The sequence below is a fragment of the Papilio polytes genome, unplaced genomic scaffold (assembly GCF_000836215.1).
Source record: "Papilio polytes unplaced genomic scaffold, Ppol_1.0 DF823731.1, whole genome shotgun sequence".
NCBI classification, from domain to species: Eukaryota; Metazoa; Arthropoda; class Insecta; order Lepidoptera; family Papilionidae; genus Papilio; species Papilio polytes.
Genome location: NW_013525473.1, coordinates 4,690,986 through 4,701,059, shown reverse-complemented (window position 1 = coordinate 4,701,059; position 10,074 = coordinate 4,690,986).

Sequence of the window (10,074 nt, the reverse complement as noted above, 5' to 3'; positions counted from 1 at the left end):
ATAACAGAAAAACGGCAAAATGTGAAACCCATACAGAATAATAGAAGAAAAACAAATTTCTCTAATGATATATTCTAATCAAACATAATATTTAAACAAGCTTATTGTTAACTTCATGACAAACTATTACTGGTAAGTAATAACACATCACTTCATCATGATCATCTCCTCTACCTTATCCTGCTCCCGTAGGGTCGGCGCGCCAGGTTTTCGTCCTCTAAAGCACTCTATCATCCGTCATCTCAGTCATCACTCCCTTCTTGATCATGTCACCTTTCACGCAATCCATCTATCTCTTTCTTGGTCTACCTCTACCGGTGTACCCCTCCTATCACTAATATCACTTCTTGTTAGAAAATATACAAAAGACCTCAATATTTAAATCAAAATCTTACACCCTTTTGTCTAACAAGTGTTATTCATATTTATTTTTAGTAAACAAACACAAAAGTATTTACTCAGACGACGCGACGTTTGCTCTGGATATAATGAAAGCAGTTACCATATACAATTAAATTGTCGACTGCAGCCGGCCCTACTTTCCCTACAACATACTGCAATTCATTGCAAACCTATAAAACAGTTTCACAACAAACATTAGTCATGATGTATTAAAGCGAATTTGTAACATACAATATTCTTGACGTGCTCTGAATACTTCATATCAGACCATTTATCTATTAAATGATGTATTCTCGAACTATTACTAGATTTGTGACGATTCATGTGAGAAAACTTCAATCAGTTAAAGTCTACACCAGAGCACATTTCTGGTCCTTGCTATTTCTAACCATAAGTATTCACTGCCCTGTAATAACGAAGCGATCTTGTCTTATTATAACTTTACCATTTGCCTAGGTAAAATATAAACGGGCGGTCTACGCGATTTGTCGATGACATAAACCGGCAGGGCTGCAGGTAAATTGATAAAGTAATTACAGTCCACCTCAGAACATCAGCGAGGCGTCAGACAAGCACGCGAGCTTTAATGAACGTTCGATAGCTCGACTACTGTGTACACAATAAAACTGGTAATTGAAATTTCACTTCATCGACAACTCTTCAGGAAATTGTAACTATTTATAGAAAATTTAACGATGTAGTTAAAAGTAACCTCAATGTAAATCGATTGTTAGGATGTTTACATACTGTTTATAATGAAAAAAGCATAAGACTGTCATAGTATAGATTTTTTAAATCCAACTGGACGAAATTGCGAGAAACTTTTTAAACAAATTATAAATCTGTTTCACTAATGTTGTCTTTACTGAAAATATATTCGTATTAAGAAATTCTATAAATATCTCAAATCTTCAAAATTATTTAGCTTCGTTCAAAAGTTTTAAGACAAGTAAAGACGAATAAAGTACAAGGCAGCAAAAGTCTGTCTCATAAATATTCAAGTCGACTGAGAAAGGGAAATCGGATAGTATGAAGTGTTTCCGAAATTAATGAATCCATCTGAAAATAATACTTCATTTATATAGCTACTTATGATTCCACACTTATGCTAATATTATAAAGAGGAAAGATTCGTATTTTTATATGTATTAAATAACTCAAAAACTACTAGGCCGTTTTCAAAAATTCTTTCACCATCAACAAGTTACGTTCACACCTCTCTCTTCTATTCCTAGGTGAACAAAGTGGGGCAGAAGGCGTCCACAGTACGCCGCCAGCTCGCTCTGTCCTGGGCTCTGCGTTGTGTCTCGGACCATGATAGCCCGATTGCCTTCAAGTCGGCTACCACTGAACGTTTCTAGGTTTGTTTAGGGCGGCTACGCTTTCGCGTCAGTAACATAGGCTATGTTTATTATTTCTTAATTTCACGTAGACGAAATCGCGAGCAACAGCTATTCATTAATATTTTTATAGCATCGACTTGTGTCAATATATATTATTTGTAGGTAATTAGTTTGGCTGTCGAAATATCTCTTTTAAGGTAATTCCTCGTATAAATATAGTTGTAAATGAAATATGGTCGTAAATCTTTTAATGGTCAAAAATACTTAATATCCCTTGACCTATAAGGTTAGTTAGAAACAAGCGACGTGGTTCACAAAGCATCCACAATGCATGTCCATGTAAGAAAATAATAGGTAATGAAGGGTACTGTTAGTAACCGTCGTAGCTTTAACAAAATATTTGAATTAAATAAAACCGTTTAGTAATACCAAGTCTATACACAGTAAAGATTGCAAGATATGTAGAGCGAATTAGTGTACGAATTTGAAACTACTCGAATGAGGCGTCGATGCAAAGTTCACTGACATCTGCAACAGTTACTCGAGTGTAGGCTGCAACCACATCACGTGATTGAACACTGGCGATTGATGATGTTATCCCGTGCGTTTCTACTACCGAAACTTGTGTTAAAACATATTGCTATCTTTGATCTCTTTCAATAAGAAAATAGGGAAAAATGTCAAAGCCAAATCTAAAGTGAGTAACCTACCAGGCATTGCCTAATGTGGCCATTACCAGATTAGCTTACCTAGAATAACTTAAGATAACAACTATTTTTAACTTCCTGTTATGTATAATTTAAGGTATTGTCAAAGTTATTTGTTTTGTACAATCTTTTTGGTTTAATAATAAATATTTTTCATTTTTCATTATGTAGTCTTCCAGGCTATCCACTATATCTATACCAAATTTCATTGAAATCCGTTTAGCCGTTTAGGCTACAAACTCTAACAAACATCCATCCATCCATCTAAACTTTCGCATTTATAATAATAAAAAAAATAAGTAAGTATGATTATTCCTCAAATATTTTACGATCTTTTTTATAAAATAAGTAAAATATATAAATAGTAAAAATCCTAGCGTGATGTTCTTAAGGGTAATTTATCCGCGTTGTTACGAAATCTTTATAAATACTATAGACTGGTAGGTTCTTTGGCCATTTAACCTGACTCCAAATAGAATAAACCCGACTTAAGAAGGCCCATTAAGGAGTCTTGGGCTTATTCAGACCGCGTTTAGCATTCTGCACTCGAATGCACGAATGATACGTGTTTTTCTCTCAATTTAAGTAAACTGGTTACATTTTAAACCAATGGTGTAATAATATAGTATTAGTATGATATAACTAAATTAAAATTTATACTTTCATACTCTTCTATGATTTAAGTCAAAAATAATGTATGAAATGCCTTTAAAAAGTTAGCGAACTTCGGAAAAATTATAAAAAACACGCAGCGTATAATATAATTTCTGCCATTAACTAAAGAATATTCGGACAAGACGAGAAAATCAATTATCTAAAAACCAGGTGAATTTATAACTTAAGAGATTAAGAAAAGACATTAATACGGCTTTAATTAAACAATTAAAATGCCTAAAACTCGTCGGGCTGCGAGGGATGGTAACTTTCCACCCTTTTATTTCCCCCATACCCTAAACACCCGGATGTGGTTTACCCATGGCAAGCTTTACACTACCCATTTCTGTTTTCCCTTTTAACAATTACGAATATATTCACTAAATACAAGGTTATTGTAACGATTTCTTAGAAGTTTGTTATAGGAAATGTTACGGTGTAATTGATTTTAATATAAAAAACTACAAATAAATTTAGAAAATCTATTTAAAAGCATAACATGTTTAGTATAAATTAGAATAAACTACTGCTGTTCTTATCATCATCATCATCAGCCTTTTTCTGCCCACTGTTGGATAGTCTTCCCCAATTCTTTCCACAGAATACAGTTCTCAGCCTTCCGCATCCAATGTCTTCCCGCCGTACGCATTAAGTCGTCTGTCCACTTGGATGGAAGATCCTTCGTTATATGCTACCTGGGAATCGAACGTGACAGTCAAATTTTAATTCTGACGCTTAACTTAACTTTCAGTATTCGTGCCGCTTGAGCAAGCGACAATCATACAAAGTGTAAGCTAAGTTCTTGCTATTATTACTTAAACTTGATTGAGTTATTAAGGTTTACCTCGCGATTTCAATCAAATATAAGCACGCAATAAGTGCGGCGTACATTAGCCTGTTGTAACCGTCAGTTTCCACTGTTCAAAAACTAGCACAGATTGGTTTTTTATGGTTAGGCAAAAACTCGTACAAAATATTGTTAATACTGTTTATAAAGATGAAGACAAGTTTAGTCAGTGTAAACCCACGACTAATTACAACACGTCACCTTTATAGAAAGTAATGTCGTCTTACAAGTTATACATAAGTAAATGTATAGAATAAGACCGCCTACGACAAGATCTGGTTGTATAAACATGTATTTAATGTATTACAACATAATAATGTGACAAAAAATTTACTGGTACACGATAATAGTTATTTAATTTACGGAATACACACGACTCAAATCTAATATTCTAAACGGCTGAACTGATCTTGATGAAATTTGATATAAATATAGATAGTCTGGGAAGAACACGTAGGCTACTAGTCAAGTTTTTTTAATTCCGCGCGGACAGAGTCGGGGGCGAAACCTAGTCTTTGATATTTAAAAAGTAAATTCTAATAAAATGATAATTACGTTGAGATGTAACATAAAAACAAAACAATTGAACACGATTTTCAAATGACGACACCTCACGCGTGATGACATCATTCAAATGCCTTTCAAAAAATATACAACCACTTAGACCACTTAAATATATTGTCTAAATGCTCATCGGAGCCGTTTGCCTATTTTTATAGACGTAGTGAACTTTAACATTTGTAGTCGACATCCTTGACCGCTCGTTTGCCTTTGTGAGTGATTCCACGAAATTCCATTAGTATTATAAAGAAAATTAGGCAAATCAAACAAGTGTAAGGACAATTAATTACAAAAACATAGTATCCGGTACCAGAATATTTGATTTAATATTAAAGATAATTACAGAATTATTTAGAGCTTATATCTTCGACGCTAACCAAAAATATTTCAGAGCAAAATCAACGAAGAATTTCGGACTCACTGTTATCCAGTTGCCCATGTACTACATTAGCTTATAACATAAAATATCATATTCCACCGTTTCCATACACGTAAAAGTAATTAAAACACAACTAAAAACACATAACAATTTGTATAAACCGCATAGCAACCCACTCGGTGATAAAAGTGAAACAACAAAACCGCGCAACGGTTGGCAAACAATTCGAATATATACCTAGTATGTATTCAACATTTATTTTAATAAGCCGGTGTCGAAATAATTAGGTGGGGAAGGTGCGGGGAGGTGACGCCGACGCAGCCTTGTTCGCGTTTTCCTGTTTCTATTGATGATATTTAATTAATAATTTAACAGGTTAAAATGAATTTAAATAATTTATTTATTACACGAGGATGGGAAAACACATTGTTTTATTATTTTAACACAATCACACTTCGTACTAATATTATAAATGCGATTTTATACGGATGCATGTTTGTTAGAGTTTGTAGTCTAAACTGCTGAACGGATCGTAATGAAATTTGGCATAGATGTATAGTCCGGAAGAACACATATGCTATACTATTGTTTTTCTTTCATTCCACACTTACGAAATCTCTGGAAAAAACTCGTAGTGAATAAAAATTAATACAAAACCGTGATTAAAAAGTAAAGGTGATATTTTAGGATGAATATTTTATTTATTGCATAATATTACTTTATACGTTTCGTTTTTTCGAATGTAGTAATAAAAATAACCGAATAAAAAAAAACACAATATCTTAAAATGGTAAGTGGTTTAAACAAATTGCAAGGTAAGGTCGTTAAACTGCGGACAAGTCGTTGTATTACAGGGTACAGGCAGGATGACTGTTTATGTTTTAAAACACAAACTCATCATCGTAATTACGGCGTGTCTGGCCGTGTCATGTCGGCTGGGAATGAAAAACGCATAATTAATATGTAACCTTAGCCTGTAATAAAAATCCCTTGACGCGTGATCCTTTCAATTGCCGAGATCATTTTTTTATATCTTTTAAAACATTTTTACTAGCTTTAGCCCGCGACTTCGTCCGCGTGAAATAAAAAAAATGAGTAACCTATGTTTTCTTCCGGACTATCTACATCTAAACCAAATTTCATCGAAATTCGTTCAGCCGTTTTGGCTACAAACTCTAACAAACATCCATCCATGTAAACTTTCGCATTTCTAATATTACTAAGAAGTATGATTATTAAATCATCTGGTAATAACATCTCATTTCAATAAAATATATTTGACTATAAATTGACAAAAGACAACCGTAATCTCACTAATTTTATAAATACGAAAGTTTAGATGGATGTTTATTAGAGTTTGTAACCTAAACTGCTAAAAAGATCTCGATGAATTTGACCTATGTCAATACAATCCTCTACATCTATATGTAGAGGATAGTCTGAAAGAACACATAGTTTCCACTTCCATTTATTTTTATTCCTCGCGAACAGAGTCGCAGACGAAATCTAGTATCATCATAAACATTTCGCTTCAAAATTACAATTAGATCTTCCGCAAACATCAAATCATTTACGTTTTACCACTTATAAATATAAATCTTTGAAGAAGCATCATTTTGTGAATTTCTATTTTTAATAATAAACGCACTTGTATTCCAAAAGCTTCATACAAAAAAAAACTAATAAAAAGCTTGTTAATAACTAATGAAAACACAGTACTTAAAGTCAAGCACTAATAGTTGGATAATGCGAAAATATACAACCAATTTAAAAGCATTAATTAGTAATAAAGCGTATAATTAGACGCTATAAGATTTAATTACCTCACTGCATAACATATAGTCAGTTATTATAAAAATAATGACATGTAATTGAAGATGCTCACCGCAATGTCTTACAGTTAGGCCACATTACAGCTAAAGGTCAGTCATCATGAAAACTAGTTATGCGCGACTCCTTACATTATTATGCGTTTAACTCAATACACCCTTTTTCCACTAGGCCATTATCCGCGCACGACCGCTATTGACATAAATTGCGGTAGTAAAAATGTAACTATAAATAGAAACAGGCGTAAGCGTAATTCACAAATAGATTACTCTAGTTACACTAATTTCTTTGTTACTGACAATTGTAACTAACCAAAATAAAGTGTTTGTTGGGCTAGTGAAAATGAGGTCTAACTGGGATCATTACTCAACAACCGGTCTCGGGAATAACCAACATATTCCAGTTACGATTGCCATTGCCAGCCATGGTAATACAAATTATTTTTAATATTTCACAGATATTTATATTATACTTTAAAAAAAGCTAAACGAAACAAAAAAAGCTTTACTTTAAAGAGCTATATATAGATTTTATATTTTTTTACTACAAGGATAAATAACTAATAATAATTGTAAATTAAAAAAAAGTTGTTACGTAGAACTGTTTAAACTAATTAAAAAAAATCCAAATAAAATTCCAACAATAGAACCTTGTTATATAGAAGTATGCAACTTAATTAAAACAAACTAATAAAACACAAACAAGAGAACCGAAGTTGAGACAATCAATTTGTTGTTGACATCTGACATTTTTATAGAAAATGTCACCAACGACCTTTCTTGTTTGAAGGTCAATCAAACTTTCGTTTAATTGCGTTAATCAAGCTACTTTTTAATTAGTCTTGTATTAACTATTTTTTTACAATAACAATCATCATCTTCCATACCTTCTCCTACTCCTGTAGGGTCAGTACCATAAATAACAATATTTTTTGTCAAAAACACTTAACGCATATCCCTTTTATTCGTTTAAAGCAAAACAAGGACAACGATATCTTTTAGAATACCAGTAAGAATAGTACTATAAGTGAAAAAAATCATTTTTAATACATTGAATATATCAGAACCACGATGCAGCTTTATTCGTTTACAAAACTGGACGGAAGCTAGCTCGGGGCACTTTTCTCCCTCTCCCGTTCTTAAATAAACTAAAAACATACCTACTGAGAATACAGACCTAAAGGGATACGAAACATGAATAATATTTTACAACTGAATTACAATATTATTTGTCAATTAAAGAAAACAAGAATAAATTGTCTGACAATTTAAATCTAGTCTTTACTACTTTTTTAATAAGAAAAGGGGGCAAAAGAGCGGCGGGAACACATAGGTGGTCAACGACGCCTGTGGACATTCGCAACACCAGAGGAACTACAGATGCGTTGCTGGCCTTTGTGGAAATGGTAGACTCGCTTCTTGAAGGACCCTAAGTCATACTGGTTTAAAAATACCGCCGAGTACAGAACGTTCCACAACACGCCTGTGCGAAGCAGAAAGTTCCGCGAAACCGGACGGATGTGGAATGCCAGCCATCGACATGGTGAGGATGGTACCTGGTGGTCTGTCGTTCCGTTTAAGAAATTCGGCAGCAGGAATCGTTCCAAACAGATCCTCTGAACACTCCCAGTGGTAAATGCGGTAAAAGATGCAGAAGGAACTGATGTCCCTCCGCAAATCTAATGGATCTAGCTTCGAGTATGTAGAAAAATCGTTTCGTGTCTTTTGCCATTATTTTTTTTTCATTGCAACTGTGCCTGCTCGTTATAGTCTATACCCTAACACATGGTGCGAGATTTGAATCACAATAGTGTCGCAAGTTTCCCATCATTGATAATTGTGTCGTAATATCATTATTCTCTTTACTCACGGCATTTATCAAGATTTACTCATATTTAGCTTTAAGAATGTAACAATACTTGGCTTAGGTATTGTTTCAATTCACGTTCCCTGATATTGTATACAAACGTACAATTTAGAATTAAAATGACCTCGCACGTCGTTTTAACATAATAGTAATGAATAAAAATGTTGTGTAGACAATTTACTAAACCATAGTGTTCATGTGAGTTAAATCTATAGGTATTATATATCTATATATGTTATAAAGAGGAAAGATTTGTATTTTTGTAAATACTAAAATAACTCAAGGCAATATTTTTTATTATCATTTAATTAACGCGGGCTAAGTCTTAAATAAAAACAACTGTAAACATAGAGACATAAAAAAACAAGAGAACAGGAAAAAAGAATGTTAATAATCGATGGTATCCTTGGTTCTATATTAAATTAATATTGCGAAATGTCTCAAAACGCGTCAATGAGGATAAAACTGACCAAAAATTCGCAACATATGGCAAGTAGTAAATATGAATAATAAAGTTATACCAATCTCGGTCAACGTGATCCCCTCCCCTGGCCAATACGTGCGTAAACATCTCCGTGACAGATGCCCGCCCACCAAATAACCGATCCTAAACTAATCACAGCGAGTAGGTGGAAATGATTTTAGCACAACCGTTATTGGGCTAAATGCTTAACAAGATTAGTAATATAAAAAAACGATTACATAGATTGTATAGAAAGATTGGTAGCAATATTTTTTGTCAAATAAAAAGACAAGCAGTTTAATACAATGAATTCAAATTACCTTCTCGTATGCCGAATACGTTTTACTGGACTCAATTGGACAATAAAAGTATTAAAAAAGCAAATCTAAAGCGACACTCTCAATAGGTTGATCATTTTAAAATGCAACTTAGTGACAAACTTCCGTCAGAAGCATTGTATCGGTCAGTCACGAAGTTAAAGCTCACGTATAAAGAAAAACGGACATCTTTATTTCGTGATGGGAAGTGATTGTCGATGGTAGGAAGCGTGATTCGCCAGACATATACCTCGCGAATTCGAACAACTGTCGATACAAATGACAGGTCGGTATTGTTACATCCGATGTTATCGTTCAGGTACGGTAAACATTGGTAGGGTCGACAGATATATCCATTTGTTCACATGTTAACGTAAAGTTTGTTTTGTATTCTATTAAAATACGGCGACTAAATCCCCAACAGCTTCCCCTATCAAAATCAATTACAAAGTAATTTTTGCATAAGTTTGTCTTGCGCATGAATACAGATTACTTTTGAACCAAACTTCGATATGTCATTTTCAATCTATAGATGAACATAGAGCGAGTCGTCTGGTCTCTGTATTACCGTTAGCCGGATGCCGCAGCGCTTGTTATGCAACCCATGTCACTCAGACGTCCACAATACCATACCATTTTATTACATTATATTCAATAATACAAACAAAAGAAGAAGCACAGCAAAGTTTCAAAAATCATTTTGAG